Genomic DNA, 19,690 nt, shown 5'->3' on the forward strand with positions numbered 1-19,690 from the left:
GACAGATGGAAAAACGACCACTGGGTATGGCGGAATCAAGGTGATTGGTGACCCTGATCAGAGCGCTTCAGAGGAATGAAGACAGAAGTCTGATGGGTGAGAGGGTTCAAGAGACAATGGAGGAGAGTCTGAGACAATTTTATTTCAAGATGGGAGAAAAAGCAGCATCTTTGCATGCTGGAGGGAGAGATCCAGTGATGACGAAGAAATGATGCAGGAGAGAGGTAAAAATTGCTGGTGTTGTGTCTCTGAATTGGTGATTACAAACAGGGCCTAGTGGACGACTATAGAGCTCTCTAGATAGCTCATCCATGGGCACAGAAGAGAGGGTAGAGAGAACAAAAATTCAGATTAAAAAACGTGCAGATGTTCCCTCTGAGGGCTTCTATTCCCCGCTCAGATCTTAAACAAACACTCCCCTCTACTTCATGATTTATCCTCCTGTCCATAATGTCCATCCCTACAGCCGCACTATACCTGTTCTCCAAGCACGCGGAACTCCCAGCCTCTTGCTCATGCAGATCTCTCAGTCTTTATTTCCTTCCTTTTCGCATTATGATCCATCACTTCAACCATTTTCTTGCTAATGCCCTTAATTCCTTTGCTATCCTAGCTGTTCCACTTCACATACTCTGCAAAACCTCAAATCAATATCAACGTCTTTCCTCCCATGCTGCAGCCTGAGTGCTATGGGAGAATATACCTATTCTAATTAAAGCTCCCCAACTCAAGCTAAGCTCCTGCTGCCTGGTAATCATTTTATATGACCTGCAAGTTCCCATCAGGCTTTCCTCCTGCTCACCTCGGGGGATATAACCTTTACCTCATTCACATTTCCACTTCAGCTGACAACACTGCTTGTCACTGCTTGATGAATGGGCTTACCATCTATGCAACTGCCTGGGAGTCCCCTTTGACTCTTTCTCATTCACATCCTCCAGTCAACTATCCAACACCTACTGCCTCGACTTCTCAGACATTCCTGTACAACTCACAAATCATGCCTCTACTAGACCATGATAGTGGTGGCTGCCTAGTTTGTAGATTCCCCCAAAGGACATTTTTTTTGTTCCTTCATTCTTTGCATAGTCCTAATGGGCAAAAGCCCGAGTCTACCTTTCTGACTGCACTGATTTTTTCAAGAGCAGGAATCAAACCCACACTGACCCAAAGAAGCACAGCTACAGTGATTGGTTGAGGGATGGGCACCTAATGATGGCAAACCAATTAGAGTCCTTCCCTAGGTCTTCTCCTAGGGAGACCTTTTTCCTTCAGCACAGTGAGACTTAAAGATGCTAATGACCTTAGTTCTGGCTTCATACAAGAAAGTGTTTTAGGATGCCTGGGTGGCTCAGTCAGTTGAGTGTCTGCTTTTGGTGCAGGTCATGATCCCAGGGTTCTAGGATCAAGCCCTGTGTCAGGCTCCCTGCTTTTCCCTCTCCTCCCTGCTTGTGCTCTCTCTCACCATCTGCGTTATCTGTCTCTGTCTCTCAAATAAATAAAATCTTTAAAAAAAAAAAAAAAGAAAAAGAAAAAAAAAGTGGTTTAAAAGATGAAACCAAAACAGAAAGAGGATACGGAGCCAAGAGACAGAGAGCACCCTCAAGTTACTGGAGTTCTGGTTCCAGTTGTCACTCTGGTCAGGCCAGATACATCTCTGTCACTTGCACACTTGGATAACATCCATCCAACCTGCCCTCTAACTTTATTTCTCTGAAGCCTAGTGTGAGTTTTGACATTTCTAAACCTAGATTCCTCACAGGGCACAAGTCCAGCTCAGTGAATGACTTCGTTGGATCCTGCACCTACCATTTTCTCTTCTGGATTACTGCCACTGCTGCGAGATGCTCTTCTCACTTTGAGAAAAATCTGGTGTAAAAGCTTACAGTTTCTAACTGCAAGTCTGACCAAAACCCCCTGAAGAAAGTCTTCAGTGATACCAATATTCCTGTGTGATCTGGCTTCTGCTACCTTCTAGTTTCTCTTCCTGCCCCTTTCCCATCTCACAGTTCTCTCCAGCAACATCCAACTGTATACAGGTTCCTCAGAAAAGTCCCTTCTCCTCTGTGAGAAATGTCTTTATCCACATTTTGCTTCCCAACTGTCATAATTCACGTATCACTTCGAGAAAAGGATTTCCTGAGTCTCCCCTCACTGAAAGCTGTTCCTCCTCCATACTCCTCAGTCACCCCTTTCATATGTCAACCTGCTTTTATTACACTTCACTGTAATTTTTAGTTTACTTATCTCCACCATGAGATTTTTAAAGACAAGGATTATATTGTTCATCTCTTTCACCAGAGTCTAGTATAGGGATATCACATGAAAGGTGTTCAATAAACATTTTCTGAACAGGGAAAGAAGGAAGTAGGAGTATTCAACAGTTTAAAGAGTAAGATATCTTTTCATTGGTACATTTAGTACATCACGAAGTTAGCTCTTTTATTTCTTTTGCCACAATTCTAGATTCTCAGGAATGATTAACCTCTTAAACCAGTATGTTTGTTTTATAGGGATATGTATATCAGTAAGCATAAATATAACATTACAGAGGTCAGTTAATGATGAAGAAATTTTCTAGTCATACTAGGCAACTTATCTCTCTTCTGATACATTGTAGTCATAATGTCTTCTCACCCTCCATGTTTGTCAGAACCTCTACAGACTACTTTTCCCTCTATCTAGAGGAAGAGTTAGGGAGTGGGGAAAATCAAATTTTCTGTTATAGAAGATGATGCAGAAGAAGCAAATTTTCTGTTATGAGAGAATACATTCAATTTATACAAGAATGAGATAATAGACATGGATATCATTTTTTGAAATCAACTCATGTTTCTAGAAATCACTTATTAATATTAAAAATGACTTATCCTACATCATTCTATATGATATTTGAGCTGCATTTCAGAAGTGATATACAGAGCTCTTTCACAGAAGGACAATATTCATACTTCTATTTGACACTGCTCATACTTGAACATCTTGGATTAAGTTTCTTCTTTTGCTTCTACCTTGACTCAGAATTGTAGTGACTTTTGAGAACTAAAGCAGGGCTGCTTCATATAAATTTCATGTTCAAAGTAGCTTTGAAAAAAACAGTATTGGCCTATTCCAGTGTAGAGACGGCAAAGTAAGAAAATCTTCAAAACAGATTTGATTTCATTTGATTTGATTCAAATTCTTCATATGACAGGAGATGAGGGATAAGACAAATATCTATAAAATGAAGCCATTGTGTTTACTTCCACAATACTCTTACTTGGCACTCATGATTCAGTTTGTTATTCTCTCCTGCCACAGAAAAGTAAAGATATGCAGTAGCCTAAAAACAAATGAGTACAAATGATATTTTCTCACCCAAGGAAAGCAACTAACATTTCTTCCTCTGTAAGAACTGTTGAAATACTTGGTTTGGACTTCTGTTTATGAAATATTTTTCAAAAAGGGTCAGACTCCAAGGGCAAGACAATCAGAAATAAAGGATGAGTTCTAGTATCAGTTACCAGTCAATAAATGCCACTTTAATTGTTGATATGGAATAAATGTATATTAAGGAATGAAAAACATAAGGAAGGGTATGGCTTTCTTATTTGCTATATAGTCACTCTCCACTACTACCATCTATGCTTTCTTGATATTCCTTATCTATTTGGGGTTCTCAAGTAAAGGCCAAGGGTGTCTAATGAGCACCGAAATGGCAGCAGCGTATCTAAGGCACACCAGAGCAGTGACAGAAACTGTTTCTGAAGGACCATAGATATTAAAAAAAAAATTCAGTTAGAATGATGGTAGTTTTTCAACTTGACTAGGCCAATGGGTGCCCAGATATTAGGCTGAACATTATTTCTGAGTGTGTCTGTAAGGCTGTTCCTGATAGATTAGCATTTGATTGAATCCATAGACTGAGTAAGCACATTGCCATTTTTACTGATGGTGTCTCATTATATCCCTCATTATATATATATATATCCCTCATTATATCCCTCAGAGGCCTTACGAGAACAAAAAGGTAGAGGAAAGGAGAATTCCTCCTCTCTGCCTAAGTGCTTGAGCTGAGGCACTGGTCTTCTCCTGCCTTCTCCTCTGAATACTACAAGTCTATGTCCAAGTCCAAGGGCGTCTAGACTCAGACTAGAACTACACCTGGATCTCCAACTTGCTGATGTCAGATAATGGGACTTCTCAGCTTCCATAATCATGAGCTTGTCTTGAGGGCCTTGTTTAATTTGCATAAAAGCAATGTCTGTGAGCTGTAAAACCCAATATTCTTCAAATCAGTTTTTAAGAACAAATATTGTTATCATCAACAAAAAATAATTTAATAATCATTTAACAGTATATAAAAAATATAAAAAATTCTAAAAAATGAGAATGGCTACCATTCAGCAGTATCATTGACTCCCTAATATAGAGACTATAAAATAAAACTCATGAAACTTAGTTTTTGAAAATTAATAGACTTAGTTTCAAAATAGCTTAGTCTCATATTGCCCCAGTTTTTATGTCAACTATATGACAAATTCAAGAAAAGTAATTTGCTTTCACACCTTGCTTCATCATTCCACATTTCCACTAATTAAATTTAGGATTTTGCAAGACTAAACAAGCAAAACCAGGAAAGTAAAGAAGAAACAAAATGGTAAGCAGTAATAAAGGTCTTGAGGAAAAATTTGAGGGTCCAAAAAAGGAGCTGATGTGACTAGAATAAAGCTCATTTGGGAAATTAAGTGTGACTGAAAAGACAGGCCATTTTAGGAGCCAGCATAACATAATGGATAATCACAGGTGCTCTGGAGTCAGGCTGTCTGGGTTCAAATCCTGGACCTTTCACTTACTACGGGAAACTAATATAATCTCTCTAAACTCCCATCTCTTCACCTATGAAATGGGTTTCACCATATCTATTTACTAGTTTTATTATGAGGATTAAAAGAAATAAGTGAAAAACAGAGTACGGTCTACGTGGTAATGGCTAAGTGTTAGCTGCTGTTACCATTATCATCATTAATATCACTAATAGTCCCAAAAGTTAAAACTTCTTGAAAATGTAAGCTATTAGCTCAGGAGCCCTCCATAGTTCTCAAGAAGAATTTGTGCTTAAAAATTCCGGTCTTAGAAGCACTTAGAATCCAGCCGAAGAAAAAGGGAATATGCAAAACACATCAAGCTAGTGTCAGAGACCTTGGGGGACATGGCCACAGAGTGTGTTTTTCCATCAGGGGGAGGAAAGGATTGTGTGGCAGGACAGCCACCTTAGATGCTAACTAGGTACAGCTTCAAAGTGAACAGTAACCACCCAGGGGAGACTTTCCTCCTGAGAGAGGTGCCAGATCCCGAAGTACAGCTCATGGGGAACCCTCAACTCCTGCAATCCCCACCCCCAGATCCATTCCAGAGAAGCAATTTCGTAACCACCAACTCTAATTAACACAGTAGTTTTCAGCTGTGTCTACAAAGTTCTATTTATCTGTTAAAGAGACCTATATATGTCATTTTTTTCATATACGGTACATTAGCTCACTTAGTGCTGGAGGTAGAAGAATAGATTATATTCATTTTTTAAAATATTTTAATTCCCCTGACTGCTATTTACTTCCTATTAGGAATATTTCCCTTTGTTTGCAGGCTAAGGAAACATCCCCAAATGCCTAGCACTTCAGATTAAATACTCATCATAGAGTTCTGAGAGTATATAGTCCAATGATCATTTACATGAGTATATACTAGTACTAAGGTTCTTCCTCCAATAAAATTAACCAGCACGCCTCTGAGAAATTCCTTCCTCTTCTTTAAAAAAAGGTTTGCTTCTTTTGTACAGATTCATTGTTAGGATTTTAAGAGGCACCTGGGCTAGGGTTGAGACATTTCCTGTGTACTTCAACCCAGCCTTCGTTAACATCTTGTGGGTACTGGGGCTTCCCCTATTCCATTGATAAAATTATGTTGCATGCCTACCTTTTCATGGCCAGGAAGTGTCTCTTTGTGATCAGATTGTATTTTCACTTCCTTAATTGCATCCCATTATGGGCTACTTATCCTCATGTACATCCTGCTTTAGCGCCTTTTAAGAAATCCTAAACATACTAGACATTTAAAAAGTTTTATTATAATGACCTGCCTATTCTGGCAGAAATAAGCCTTCTTTAACGTAAGTTTTGCTCACTCCAGGAATTTTTATTCTACTCATCATTAGGGTCTGTCCAGAGCAGGAATGTCTCTATAACAATAACTGGAAGTATTCATTAATCCAGGAGTATATAAAGATGGTAAAAGGATTTGTTGAGAATGGTTGAGCCCATATGCTAATATGATCCAAGTACAATTTATTAAGTGCATTTCTGTAACTGCATGCCCCAGGATTCCATGAGTCTCTAAGTATAAAGGAGGCCAGAGTAGTGTTAGGGTCCACCTCTTGCTTAGTACCCCTACCTGCTGAATCCCCAACAATTCTAGGAGTCCCTGGGGTATTTCAAATATTCTCAAAACCAGTTGCTTAACGTTCGCACCCTCCTGGTATTAAACGAATTTAGGGAGAAACCACAGACATCAGCATCCTCCATGAGAACTCAAGTTGCTACATGGTTCCTGATCCTCTGACAGTTCAGAGCAGCCCGGGTTCTGAGTTTCCACAGGGCAATGCATCTCCCTCAAGGAGCTGTGGTTTACACAGAAGTGGGGGAGATGCCTCTTCCCTAGCTCGTGGCCTCAGTTCATAATCTGATCCCCAAAAGAGTATTTTTGGCATCCTTATGTCTCTAGTGTCACAAATTTCTTCATTTAAACAAACAAAACAAAACAAAACAAAACAAAACAAAACAAAAAAGGCTTTGCTGCCCTCTCTTTGTACTGTATCTCCTTTCTCAGACCTAGTTACCTGTCTCAACTTTAAGGGGTTGCCAATCCCCCTCTTAATCCTAGTTCAGGATAAGTTTGGATTATACTTGTTATAAGTGTATTTGTAAGTATCTAACAATTATAGAAGAGATTCAGGTTCTGGTAAAAATGTCCAATGCCTCCTCACCCCTCAAACAGACACACAATGATCTTGACCTAAGGAACTGTTCTGTTTCACGAAGATTCTCTCTATTGTGCCCCTTGCAGGCTGTACTGTCTTGCTGTGTTTGTTCCCAGAAGTTTATCATTATGTTTTAGTATTGGCTTATACACTGGCCAAATGCTGTCTTTAAGCACTGAGGCATTATCAGCTGTTCTTTTTTTTTTCCTTAAGGAAGAAACAATTTTATTTATTTTAGAATACATAAAGGTACATAGCTCTTTAATAAAGGCTTTTAAAGTTGTTAGATTTTAGTAACTGAGATTTTAAGTGTTTGGCACCTGCTTAGAGTCAATTAGGCAGTCAATTCCTGAACTGTGCTATCGGGTATGTAGGAATACATTTTATCAGTGAATGATTTGTCATACATTTATGCAACTGCAAATGTTATCAGCTGGTTTTTATGCAAGGTTTCAGTTCCTCCACTAAGCTTCCCAGAATGCTGATTATGGTTCTGGCGTGCTGTGTGGCTCTTCTCTGATCTTCTTCTTTCTTTGCAATGATATATTTTTTTTTTTATAGCACAAGTTTTCTTTCGCAAAGATGAGCACAGGAAAGAAATATAGATTTTAAATCCTCTATCTAGAAGAATCTTTTCTGCTCAGAGTTTGGTCTTTAAATGAATTCTGGAAAGTAAACATCCCATAAACAGAAGTTCAGAACTTATTCTTGCTTCACGTTCAAAATTCTGTGGATGACTCTATCACATCTTGTCTGCCTTAATTACCAGTTACCAAGTTCTGAAAGCTTAACTTCCTTACTTGCTCAGGAAAGACAAGTTGTCTATCACTTTATTCAGTTACTTTTCATTATTCCTTTTTATTATTATTACATTTAAAATTGTGAGATGGTACAAACTGACCCTCCTTCTCCAGATGCAACATTACTAGTAGTGGTGGAAATAACAATAATGTGCTAGTAACTTTACTTACATTATTTCCTTTAATGCTCACAACAATCTTAAGTGGAAACTTTATTATCCCATTTTATGGATGAAAAAACTAAGGCTGAGAGAGACTGAGAAACTTGCCAAAAGTCACTCATTTAGTAAGTGATGGAACCTGGAGTGAAGCAGTTGGATACTTCTGTATCCTTATCTGAGCCTGATTCAATTAAAAGGGAAAACAAAATTCCATAATAAATAGTGAAAAATAAAGCTTTGATTCAAACTAAATTTGGGGGAAAATGCTATTTGGAAAAGAATTGCAATTTGTCTTATAATTGATAAAATTTAAATTACAATTATACTGTTTTGTTTTTCTGTAGTATAGCCAAAAAATAAATAAAACAAAACAAAAAAAATCCTGGTTTGTAAATTTTTCGACAAAAGAGCATTTTGTATTTCAGGTAAGATTCTCACAGGACCATTAATAAAAATATCTGAATCATTTAAAAAATACTTCAGGGTATCATTAATCCCAAGGGTCTTATATAGGTGTTTGACATTTACTATAATCCTTCCATATTCATCAACTTTTTTGACTTTCCTATTTAAATGTTCACTTGTTTAACTGCCAGAATCTCATCTGAAAATGGCCTTTCCTGTGATTTCAGCAATCCTTCAATACTACTACATTTTTTTTTTCTTTTTGCAATTCATGGATGTGTCAGTGACTACTCTAATTCATCTGTAAACATCATTAATATATTCTGTTTTTGGTTTAAAACCATCTTTAATTGGCAGGCCCTGTGGGATTCATATTTCTTACTGTCTTAGTCTTATGCCAATGGCCACTAGAATCCCACAAACAAGTTTGGCTCCAACACAGTATTTCACCTTAGAAGGGAAGGAGTAAAGAGATATTCTAGGTTCAGTTCTGAAAATACAGTAAGAGGGGATGGGGGAGAAGAGAGGAGGGAAAAAGAAATACACATATGTTCAAAATCTACCAGGCACTGTATTAATCTTTTTAACATACTTTCTCCTATTTTACCTTTACACTTGACCCACAGGTAGGTAACCAATACCATCCCCCTTGATCCCCACAGTGCACCCACCTATTAGACCGGCACTATTAGCAGTACAGAAGAGGAAACTGAGGTCTGAGTAATAGTGCAGCCAAGCAGACTCCATCCAGGCCTGGCTCTGAGTAGTTTAATACACTCTTAACCATTGTGTACCCTACCTGCTTATACTGTGGGAGTTGCTCTATGTGAGATCAGACAGTTGTTAGTTTGGTTTCCAATGTAAATGTCACTGAAATTACAAGACATCAAAAAAACCAATTTAACAGTCTCAGAAGTCTCACCTCAGTAGGTGGGAAGGACCTGACTTTGTTTAGTGGTAACAACCACCTCAATTAGACCAACTATTGCTTCAAAAGTCTTTCATGTTTAAGCAATTACACCTCATCTCCCCACAGAGAATAATATTGGCAGACAACTCTGTGAAGTCCAAGTGCAGATGTCATCTGTGAAGTATCACAGTCTACAAATGTAATAGTAAGCCAGATGATGTCACTTTGTGCCCAACCGGAAAGGCCACCTAGAATCTAGTGGGTCCAAGGTGAGTGGCCAACAATCTAACCATTTACACACAGACAAAATGGTATTGTGTAAAACTCATTAATGCTCTGCTGAATTCAAGCATGAGATTACTTCATCAGCTCATTTCACAATGGGCAGCCAAAATTTTTTTTTTTTTAGTACATTAAGGCTATGATGTTTATCTAAAAGAACCACAAAATAGCTCTAATATATAGAAATACAAATAAAATATTGGGCTGTTGGATATTGGTTTGCTTGTTTCTTAATACTTCTATAAATGTATGATTTAAATTGCTACTCAGGCAGGCAAATATAACTTTGTAATTTTTAAAGGCTGTTTTTACACACACACACACACACACACACACACAAAGATGAGTACTTCAATCTGTAAAAATTAAATAAAAATAAGTTCCAGTCATTTAATTTATATCCTGCATTCTATTATTCCCTGAAGCACTAAAATATCTACAAATACAAATTATTTTAAAGGAAAATTTTTAAATAAAGTGAACATCTCACACTAATATTATTGTAATCCTATGCACTGAAAACTTATTTCAAATCCATTTTATTGTCTTATATCAAAGCCAAAACAAGGACTCTACAGCTTATTCCCAAAGGAAAGCTTTGTTCTTGTTATAACTTACAACAAAAGATAAATATGTTCATTTATTTTGGAGGTGGAAGGAAGGTCGTCATGGACCTACTTTGATGTTGTTCTGCTGACCAGTGGGTCACGAAAGTAAGAACTGAGCCACAAGTGATTTGGAGAGCCCTGCAATAACAACTGTGTTCTCTGGGCTTCCCTGACTGGCATTTGACCTGTAATAGACCATAATACTTAAGGCCTAAATGGTTTCACCTGGATCTACTTATTAAATCAGAAAGTTTTGGGGTTTTTTTCTCCTGTGTTAAGGTGAATGCTTGCTAAAGCTTGAAGGATTTACTGCAAAATAAAAGTGATATGTAAAGAAAAAGAAGATCCCAGTCTTATAGATGACATTTATCTAGATTTGGTGATAACATTCAAGGGTGAAATTCTGGAGCAGACTTTCTCACCCTTAGCACTACTAATGTTTTGGGGCTGGATAATTCTTTGCTGTTGGGGCTGTCCTATGTATTGTAGGATGTTTAAGAACATCCCTGCTGCTGCCCTCATTTCCAGTTGTGACAACCAAAAACACCTCCAGACATTGTCACGAATCCTCTGGGGGGCAAAGTCATACACTCCCTATTCTCATTCCTTCACCCCTAGTTCTTAAGATTTCGTCTATCTTCCAGCAATGAATAAAGAGCAATGTTCAGAAAAAATGAAGGGGAAAATTACCCACAATTTTACTGTGACTTAATCAGTTAATTTTTACAGGAATTGTAGTTTCAAAATAGGAAAATGAATTTATAGTATTAAATACAGTCAGACATGTTAAAAAGCAAAACACTTGGCAGCTTAAAAACAACAACAACAACTCAAGTCTAAAACTTGAAGCCACAAGTTCATGAACCTTAAAATGTCAGATTCTCTCAGTCAGGTGAAGACTGTGTTTAGACTGATAGATATGATTTCTTATGAAGCCCATATTTAGTGGAATGTGCTATATCATCTAAAAATGGCTTAATATCTAAACAGCAGTAGTACACCATCTATTTGTGGTAGCCTTAAACTGTTAATTACAGGTATATTTCAAGTATTTTATATCTTCTTATTGCCGCATGATTTTTAACATACCTTGCATTAGTTCTGTTTCTTCTCATTGCCAACTTCTTGGTGATACTCAAGTCATTGGTTTCATATCTTATTTACATTTAAACATTATAAAACTAATGTATTATTATTATTATTCTGCTAAATATCTGAAAGTACTATTGCCTTTAACCAAATTAATTAATGTCTTTTACGAAAGTTAAGAGCAACTGAGATAAATTTCCAACTTCTTCACTTGCTTCGTTCCATAGCACAAGTACCAGCTCTGCTTCCTGGGGGCTGATTTGCTCACTTCTAACTCACAATTCATATACATGCTATTTCTGCAAATATGAACAAAACTTAAGTCATTCCTTTCTTCAGGATTATTTTAGCTTTAGCGTTGACAACATGTTAGTTTTGTCACCTTGGACAACTCAATCTTACGCTGCTTCAGTTTCTTCATTGATGAAATAAATGGGATGGAATGATCTTTAAATTCCTTTCTAGCTCATAAGTTCTGAGAGTTTTGGGGGAAAATACATACAAATGGTTATTAGCTGTTTGTTCCCTAAAAGCTCTTTAAAACAAAGAATATTATCTAATGAGTTAATACACACAAGGATCAGAAAAAAATAGGTGTATGAATTTCCACACCCAAATAAAGAAATATGTAACTTAAACAAGGTTAGTCAAAATGTCTCTAAAAAGAACCTTTAGGGTATTAATTCACAAAGAATATTATCTAATGGGTTAATACACACAAGGATCAGAAAAAAATAGGTGTATGAATTTCCACACCCAAATAAAGAAATATGTAACTTAAACAAGGTTAGTCAAAATGTCTCTAAAAAGAACCTTTAGGGTATTAATTCACAATGTCAAGTGCAACAAAACAGCTCAAGAATATAATATTCTTCATTGTTATATTTGATGATGATGATGATGATGGCCAAACTACTCTGATTCCCTCAGCTGGGAAATGATTAAAAAGTTCTTCTTGAACTTTTTGCACCAGCTTCTTAGTGGTATTTATTAGGCTATATATGGAAGACAGCATTATTTAGGGGTCAAACATGAAAGGATAAAGAAAAGGAGGAAACCTACTGAGAAAAAATAATACCTTCTGTAGAGCTGAGTAAATGTTCTAGTTTTATATACTTAAAAAAGAAGAAGAAAAAAAGAATGGAAGAAATAGGACTGTGGATGGACCATGATTTCTTACTCAGGTTAAAGGGATCCAAGGGATGGATCCAATCACTGCATGTGACTCATTATTAGTAAATTAATGGTGTTGACGTGGGTTCACATAGCCAAACTTGACTTCTTCAGTTGATTTTGTAAATAGTAGTCATTGTATTGTCCAGACAGACCTAATGACCTATACATTAAGATGAGTCAACATAAGAAAAATATCCTCATAAAAAGACTGGAACTCTTTAAACTGACCTCCTTCTGTAGCACCAGTAGCAACTAAGTGAGAGTCAAAAATCAACAGGTCCTACCACTGTGAACCAACAGACACTTAAGCCTCACCTGCAGATAGCAGACAGCAGAGAACTTTCACCAAACACATTCTTGGTGTGGGCTTTCTCTCAAGAACCTCCTCCGAGGAAGTCTCTCAAAAACCTACACCGTTACTTAGGTGTAGGAGATGAGACACTATTTCTACAATCATACTGAAAATGGAAAAGTCACATGAATGCTCCATATCATGTGCATTTTACTTTTAATCACAATGGCTACAGTCGTTTAAGTCAGGAAATCAAGTTGAATCATTTGGCTTTTCTAATCTTCTGAAACTAGAAGGTAGGATGTTTGTTCATTCTTGATGGTCATGCAAAATATGAGGGTTTTTAAAATATATTATTTTATATATAACATATATATTCTATTTATAATTTTTAAAGGTCAGCAAATTAATATGTGACATGCTAATATAAAAATAAAATGTAATTAGCAAAATGGTTTAATTATCTAGGTGATGAATAGTAGGAATTCCTGTTACTTCACCTTCTGAATTAATAAACAATGAAGGGCGCCTGGGTGGCTCAGTGGGTTAAGCCGCTGCCTTCGGCTCAGGTCATGATCTCAGGGTCCTGGGATCGAGTCCCGCATTGGGCTCTCTGCTCAGCAGGGAGCCTGCTTCCCTCTCTCTCTCTCTCTGCCTGCCTCTCTGTCTACTTGTGATCTCTCCCTGTCAAGTAAATAAATAAAATCTTAAAAAAAAAAATTAAAAAAAAAAATAAAAAATAAATAAATAAATAAATAAACAATGAATGGGGTGTCTGGGTGGCTCAGTCTGTTAAGTGTCTGCCGTCAGCTCAGGTCATGATCCCAAGGTCCTGGGATCTAGCACCGTGTTGGACTCCCTGATCAGCAGGGAGTCTGCCTCTCCCTCTACCCTTCCCCTCTGCTCATGCTTGCTCTCTTGTGCTCTCTGTATCTCTCCCTAAAATAAATAAATAAAACCTTTTTAAAAAATTAATTATTTAATAATCAAAACTACAAATATTACTGTTAACTTTAGAAATGGGCTTGTTTTAATGTTCTGGTTTATAGAATAATCTTCAACTTAAGAGATTTTATTATTGGTAAATAACATATTTGAAAAGAAACTATAATGTCCTTATTCATGAACTACTTTAAAGCAATAAAAAATTCTCAATATCTTCCATAGTTTATATAGTTAATAGCTGTATAACATCAGTCTTTTTAACTGATTAGCCTTTCAAAAACACTTAGCAACAAAAGCTAAAAGATTTTCCGAACATGACATTTTCCTCACAGAAACTTAATAGCTCTGGACAATAAACATAGCCTTTTTTTCCTGAATAGAAACTACATAAGTGTAGAAGCACCTGGTGGCTCAGTCAGTTAAGCATCTGCCTTCAGCTCAGGTCATGATCCCAGAATACTGGGATGGAGCCCCGCATCGGGTTCTCTGTTCTGTGGAAAGCCCGCTTCTCCTTCTCCCTCTGCCTGCCACTTCCCCTGCTTGTACGCTCACGGGCCCACTCTCTCTCTCCCTAATAAATAAAATATTTTAAAAAGAAAACATATAAATTTGTATTTCCAAAAGAAAGGTGTCAATATAGCCACATTTGTGGCAAACAGAACCCTGTATTTATGTACATATAGCTACAGAGATACGTAAATGAAACATAAAAAATTTCAAATTTGGAGAAACAATATGAGGAAAAAGCTTTCCAGGTACATGTGCAGTTTTGTGCAATTTATTCATAAAGCAACTATTACTTTAATTCAAAAGACAGTATATTTTTTTTATTTTAAATGTTGAGTGCTTATGAATAAAAGTACCTTATGAATATTGGTGAGTATTGTTATATAATATATAGTATTCACAGAATATGATACATATCATACTTTTTCATCCCTTTATGGACATACAAGTCAAGAATTTTAAATATTGTTCATTATTAATTTGTAGCAAATATTACTCAAATGCCTCCATTTTATAAAAAAGCAAACCTAAAGCATGAGCATATCAAACATCTTGCCTTAATTGAAAGAATGACTGCATGGCTGACTGGGAAACAGAGCCCAAGTCTTTGGATTACTGATTTTATTCTCTACAACAATAATCTCTACCAATTAATTTCTGTGCCAAACACAGGTGATCCCAACTATCTTTACAGGCATTACAACCTTCTCATAACAAAGCAAAACAAGCATACTTAAAAAGAAAACCATAAAGGGCACATGGGTGGCACAGTCACTGTTGAGCATCCAACTCTTAGTTTCGGCTCAGGTCACGATCTCAGGGTCATGAGACAGAGCCCTGAGTCGGGCTCCAGGCTCAGCGGGGAGTCTGCTTGAGATTCTCTCTCTCCCTCTCCCTTTTCCTCTGCTCCTCTCCCTGCTAGTACATGCTCTCTCTCTCCCAAATAAGGGGGAAAAAAGAGAAAACCACAAAGTATTTGGAATAGAGAAAAGGCAAAAAATAGAGTCAAAAGTGAAATGTAAAGTGTCAAACTCAGGAGGAAAGGCTGCTGTAATGAACTACGCTCCTGTTCTTCAGTCAGTTCCGAGCTTATTTGGTTCTATCCCTCAGTATTTCAACAGAGCACAACAGAACCCCAGCTGACCCCAACGCTTCACGAGTTCTGTTTAAGGATGGGTTACCTATTGATTCTCCTTGACTTTAATATTGGAAATCCTTTGCATAAGACTATCTTGCTACCTTGGGAGAAATATTAAACCCAAATGAAATTTCCTTGATGTTGAGGAACTAATTATTCTGTAGGTGAGGCCTGCAAATGTTTTCTTAAAGGGCCAGATAGCAAATGTTTTGGGCTTTGTAGGCCACAGGACTCTACTGTGAAAGCAGCCATAGACAATATACAAACAGATGGATATGGTTGTGTTCCAATAAAATCTATTTTAAAAAATAGGCTGGTCGGTTGGATTTGGCCCGTGAGCCATTATTTGCCAACCTCTGGTCTAGAATACCTTTATGCTGAAAAATACTTCTTCCATACTTTTTTTTTTCTTCCATACTTTTTTAAGTTAGAAATTCTCATGGAATACTGTTCCTGTAGTCAAAAGGACCTTGTTAAATATTTTTCGTAGAGAAAAAGTACACATCCCAACAAAGGCTGCATCAGTTTGGGCTCTACTAATTGGACATTTGTGGTAATGTATCTTAGAACTACATTGAGGTTTACCTCTGCACTATCTAAAGAGCATTTGCCTACTGTTGTAACAGGGTAAAAGACGACTGATGCATAAATGCTCAATCTACTTAATAAATGAACTTAAAGTACCACAGCAATTATCGGTATATAGACTAAGATTATTAATTAGAAATGCATTTTATCTATTGCAGTATATCAGGGTGAATCTTTATTTCAAAATGGCCTTTAGCTACACCCTTACATGAAACCAGTAAGACAACATTTATTTCACACTTTTTTTTTTAATTTTATTTTTTATAAACATATATTATTTTTCCCCCCCAGGGGTACAAGTCTGTGAATCTCCAGGTTTACACACTTCACAGCACTCACCATAGCACATACCCTACCCAATGTCCATAACCCCACCCCCCCCTCCCAACCTCCCTCCCCCCAGCAACCCTCAGTTTGTTTTGTGAGATTAAGAGTCACTTATGGTTTGTCTCCTTCCCAATCCCAACTTGTTTCATTTACTCTTCTCCTACCCCCTTAACCCCCCATGTTGCATCTCCTCTCCCTCATATCAGGGAGATCATATGATAGTTGTCTTTCTCCGCTTGACTTATTTCGCTAAGCATGATACCCTCTAGTTCCATCCACGTTGTCGCAAATGGCAAGATTTCATTTCTTTTGATGGCTGCATAGTATTCCATTGTATATATATACCACATCTTCTTTATCCATTCGTCTGTTGATGGACATCTAGGTTCTTTCCATAGTTTGGCTATTGTAGACATTGCTGCTATAAACATTCGGGTGCACGTGCCCCTTTGGATCACTACGTTTGTATCTTTAGGGTAAATACCCAGCAGTGCAATTGCTGGGTCATAGGGTAGTTCTATTTTCAACATTTTGAGGAACCTCCATGCTGTTTTCCAGAGTGGTTGCACCAGCTTGCATTCCCACCAACAGTGTAGGAGGGTTCCCCTCTCTCCGCATCCTCGCCAGCATCTGTCATTTCCGGACTTGTTAATTTTAGCCATTCTGACTGGTGTGAGGTGGTATCTCATTGTGGTTTTGATTTGTATTTCCCTGATGCCGAGTGATATGGAGCACTTTTTCATGTGTCTGTTGGCCATCTGGATGTCTTCTTTGCAGAAATGTCTGTTCATGTCTTCTGCCCATTTCTTGATTGGATTATTTGTTCTTTGGGTGTTGAGTTTGCTAAGTTCTTTATAGATTCTGGACACTAGCCCTTTATCTGATATGTCGTTTGCAAATATCTTCTCCCATTCTGTCAGTTGTCTTTTGGTTTTGTGAACTGTTTCCTTTGCTGTGCAAAAGCTTTTGATCTTGATGAAATACCAATAGTTCATTTTTGCCCTTGCTTCCCTTGCCTTTGGCGATGTTCCTAGGAAGATGTTGCTGCGGCTGAGGTCAAAGAGGTTGCTGCCTGTGTTCTCCTCAAGGATGTTGATGGATTCCTTTCTCACATTGAGGTCCTTCATCCATTTTGAGTCTATTTTCGTGTGTGGTGTAAGGAAATGATCCAATTTCATTTTTCTGCATGTGGCTGTCCAATTTTCCCAACACCATTTATTGAAGAGGCTGTCTTTTTTCCATTGGACATTCTTTCCTGCTTTGTCGAAGATTAGTTGACCATAGAGTTGAGGGTCTATTTCTGGGCTCTTTATTCTGTTCCATTGATCTATGTGTCTGTTTTTGTGCCAGCACCATGCTGTCTTGATGATGACAGCTTTGTAATAGAGCTTGAAGTCCGGAATTGTGATGCCACCAACTTTGGCTTTCTTTTTCAATATTCCTTTGGCTATTCGCTGTCTTTTCTGGTTATTTCACACTTTTAAATAAACCCCTACTGTTCTGTAATTCAGACTGCCCACCTTTAAAGTCTGTAACATTTTACTAAAACACGAGATATTCATTCATTCATTCATTAAAAATACTGAATGTTCATTAACAGATAGGTACTATTTTGTAAGCTGAAGATTTGAAAATATAATACAGTCCTACAATTAAGGAATTCTCAGTCTGGCAGAGAATCTCTTTGGAAAATATCACTGTGACAAAACAATAGTATTATGGTAGGATTAAGTTAATATGAAAATTAATTTCCAACTTTCAAAAAAGCTCTAAGTATTAAGTATTAGATATCTTAAATATTATATTATTTCCACATATACTCCTATTTATTTTTCATTATTTGATAGTAAATGAAACAAAACATGAGCTATTGATTTTCAGATATATAATAAAATAAAGCAGAACGGTGTATGCTACAAAGTCAATTTTTAGACAAACATTTAACAAAAGCCCTCGATGTAGAATAGTATATATAGAATAACTCTGTATGTTTAAGATAAAGACACTTGGAGTGTTTTTGAAGGAATTTTAGTGGGCCTGAGGACAGAGCTGGGAGTCAGTAAGAGGGAGTGAGAGGGAAGAAAGAAGTATTAATTTTAAAATAATTTTTTAAAAGAAGGGTTTAACACTGACAAAGACAAGAATTAGTTCTCATTATAACATATGCAAATAGAAGATTTTTTTTTGGAGGGGGGGAAGGTCATATTTTAATGTATCTTTTCCTTCTGCAACTAAAAATATTTTTCCCTATCCTGACCTGATCCAAAACAATTGACTTTTACTTTTTTTTTTTTAAGATTTTATTTATTTATTTGACAGGCAGAGATCACAAGCAGGCAGAGAGGTAGGCAGAGAGGCAGGCAGAGAGAGAGAGGGGAAGCAGGCTTCCTGCTGAGCAGAGAGCCCGATGCAGGGCTCGATCCCAGGACCCTGGGTTTATGACCTGAGCTGAAGGCAGAGGCTTTAACCCACTGAGCCACCCAGGTGCCCCTTGACTTTTACTTCTTTATTTTGTTCTGCAGGTAGAAAGTTGAAAGGGGAAAAGTATAGACACCCAAACAATGGGTATAAACATGTTTAGGAGGAAAGAGGCAGAGGCTATCATTTACTGAGCAGGTACCTTGAGCATCCTGCATACCAAATGACGTGGCCAAGGAGAGGTAAGATTTTCCTTTTTTTATTTTCCCTCTACTACGGACACCCAGAACCACAAAATTATTTAAAGATATTTTTCTGGCTGCTTATTAAGTTGTTTTCTTTTGGGGCAATTGGCATGACAGACTGGGTTCTTATTCTTTAGCATCATATAATGGGAATTTTTAAGTTACACAATTATAAAATAAAAATGTATTGATATTTAAGACACCTTTATATATCTGTCACTTTATTCTTTCCTCATGACTCATAGGTTAATTATGTAGCTATATAGTCACATAAAATTTCATTGAAAAAGTTATAAGCATTACTAGTTGTTGGACATGAAACAACTTATAACATTTGGACTTATATGGACTTTTCATTTGTTCTCAAGCTAAAAGGCTAAATGATAGTGAAATTGTATAAAACATCTTAGAATTAGATTGTACAAATAATTTTCATTTTGTGAAGAGTAGACATGCTTTGTAAAGTTTTCTCATACTTCAGCAAATAAGAAATAATGATAAGAATACACATTTTCTTATTTAAAGCTTAAAATTTGGAACAGAAAAGCTAGCATGTTGCTGACAGTCTCAACAGCAACTGTGAAAAGCAAACAAGCCAATGCAAACAAAACACAGTTTTATGGAGAAAAAAAAAAAAAGGATAATGATTCTACATATCAGCACTGATTTCAAATTACTTTAACATATACTTTAGAAGCACAGTAATTTATGGATGTCTCCTTAAATGAAATATAAAGAAAGAATACTGAATATCTAATGGACTCAAAGTAATATACATATATTC

The 19,690-nt window shown here is 36.9% G+C and overlaps 1 protein-coding gene across 2 annotated transcripts in view; it reads right to left on the reverse strand.

Moving 5' to 3' along the window:
* The window catches only part of GMDS (GDP-mannose 4,6-dehydratase), a 623,268-nt gene that overhangs the window by 311,333 nt on the left and 292,245 nt on the right, over positions 1 to 19,690 (reverse strand). The gene's annotated exons all lie outside the window — the stretch shown is intronic.

The sequence above is a fragment of the Lontra canadensis genome, unplaced genomic scaffold (genome assembly GCF_010015895.1).
Source record: "Lontra canadensis isolate GAN:19392208 unplaced genomic scaffold, GSC_riverotter_1.0 scaffold21, whole genome shotgun sequence".
NCBI classification, from domain to species: Eukaryota; Metazoa; Chordata; class Mammalia; order Carnivora; family Mustelidae; genus Lontra; species Lontra canadensis.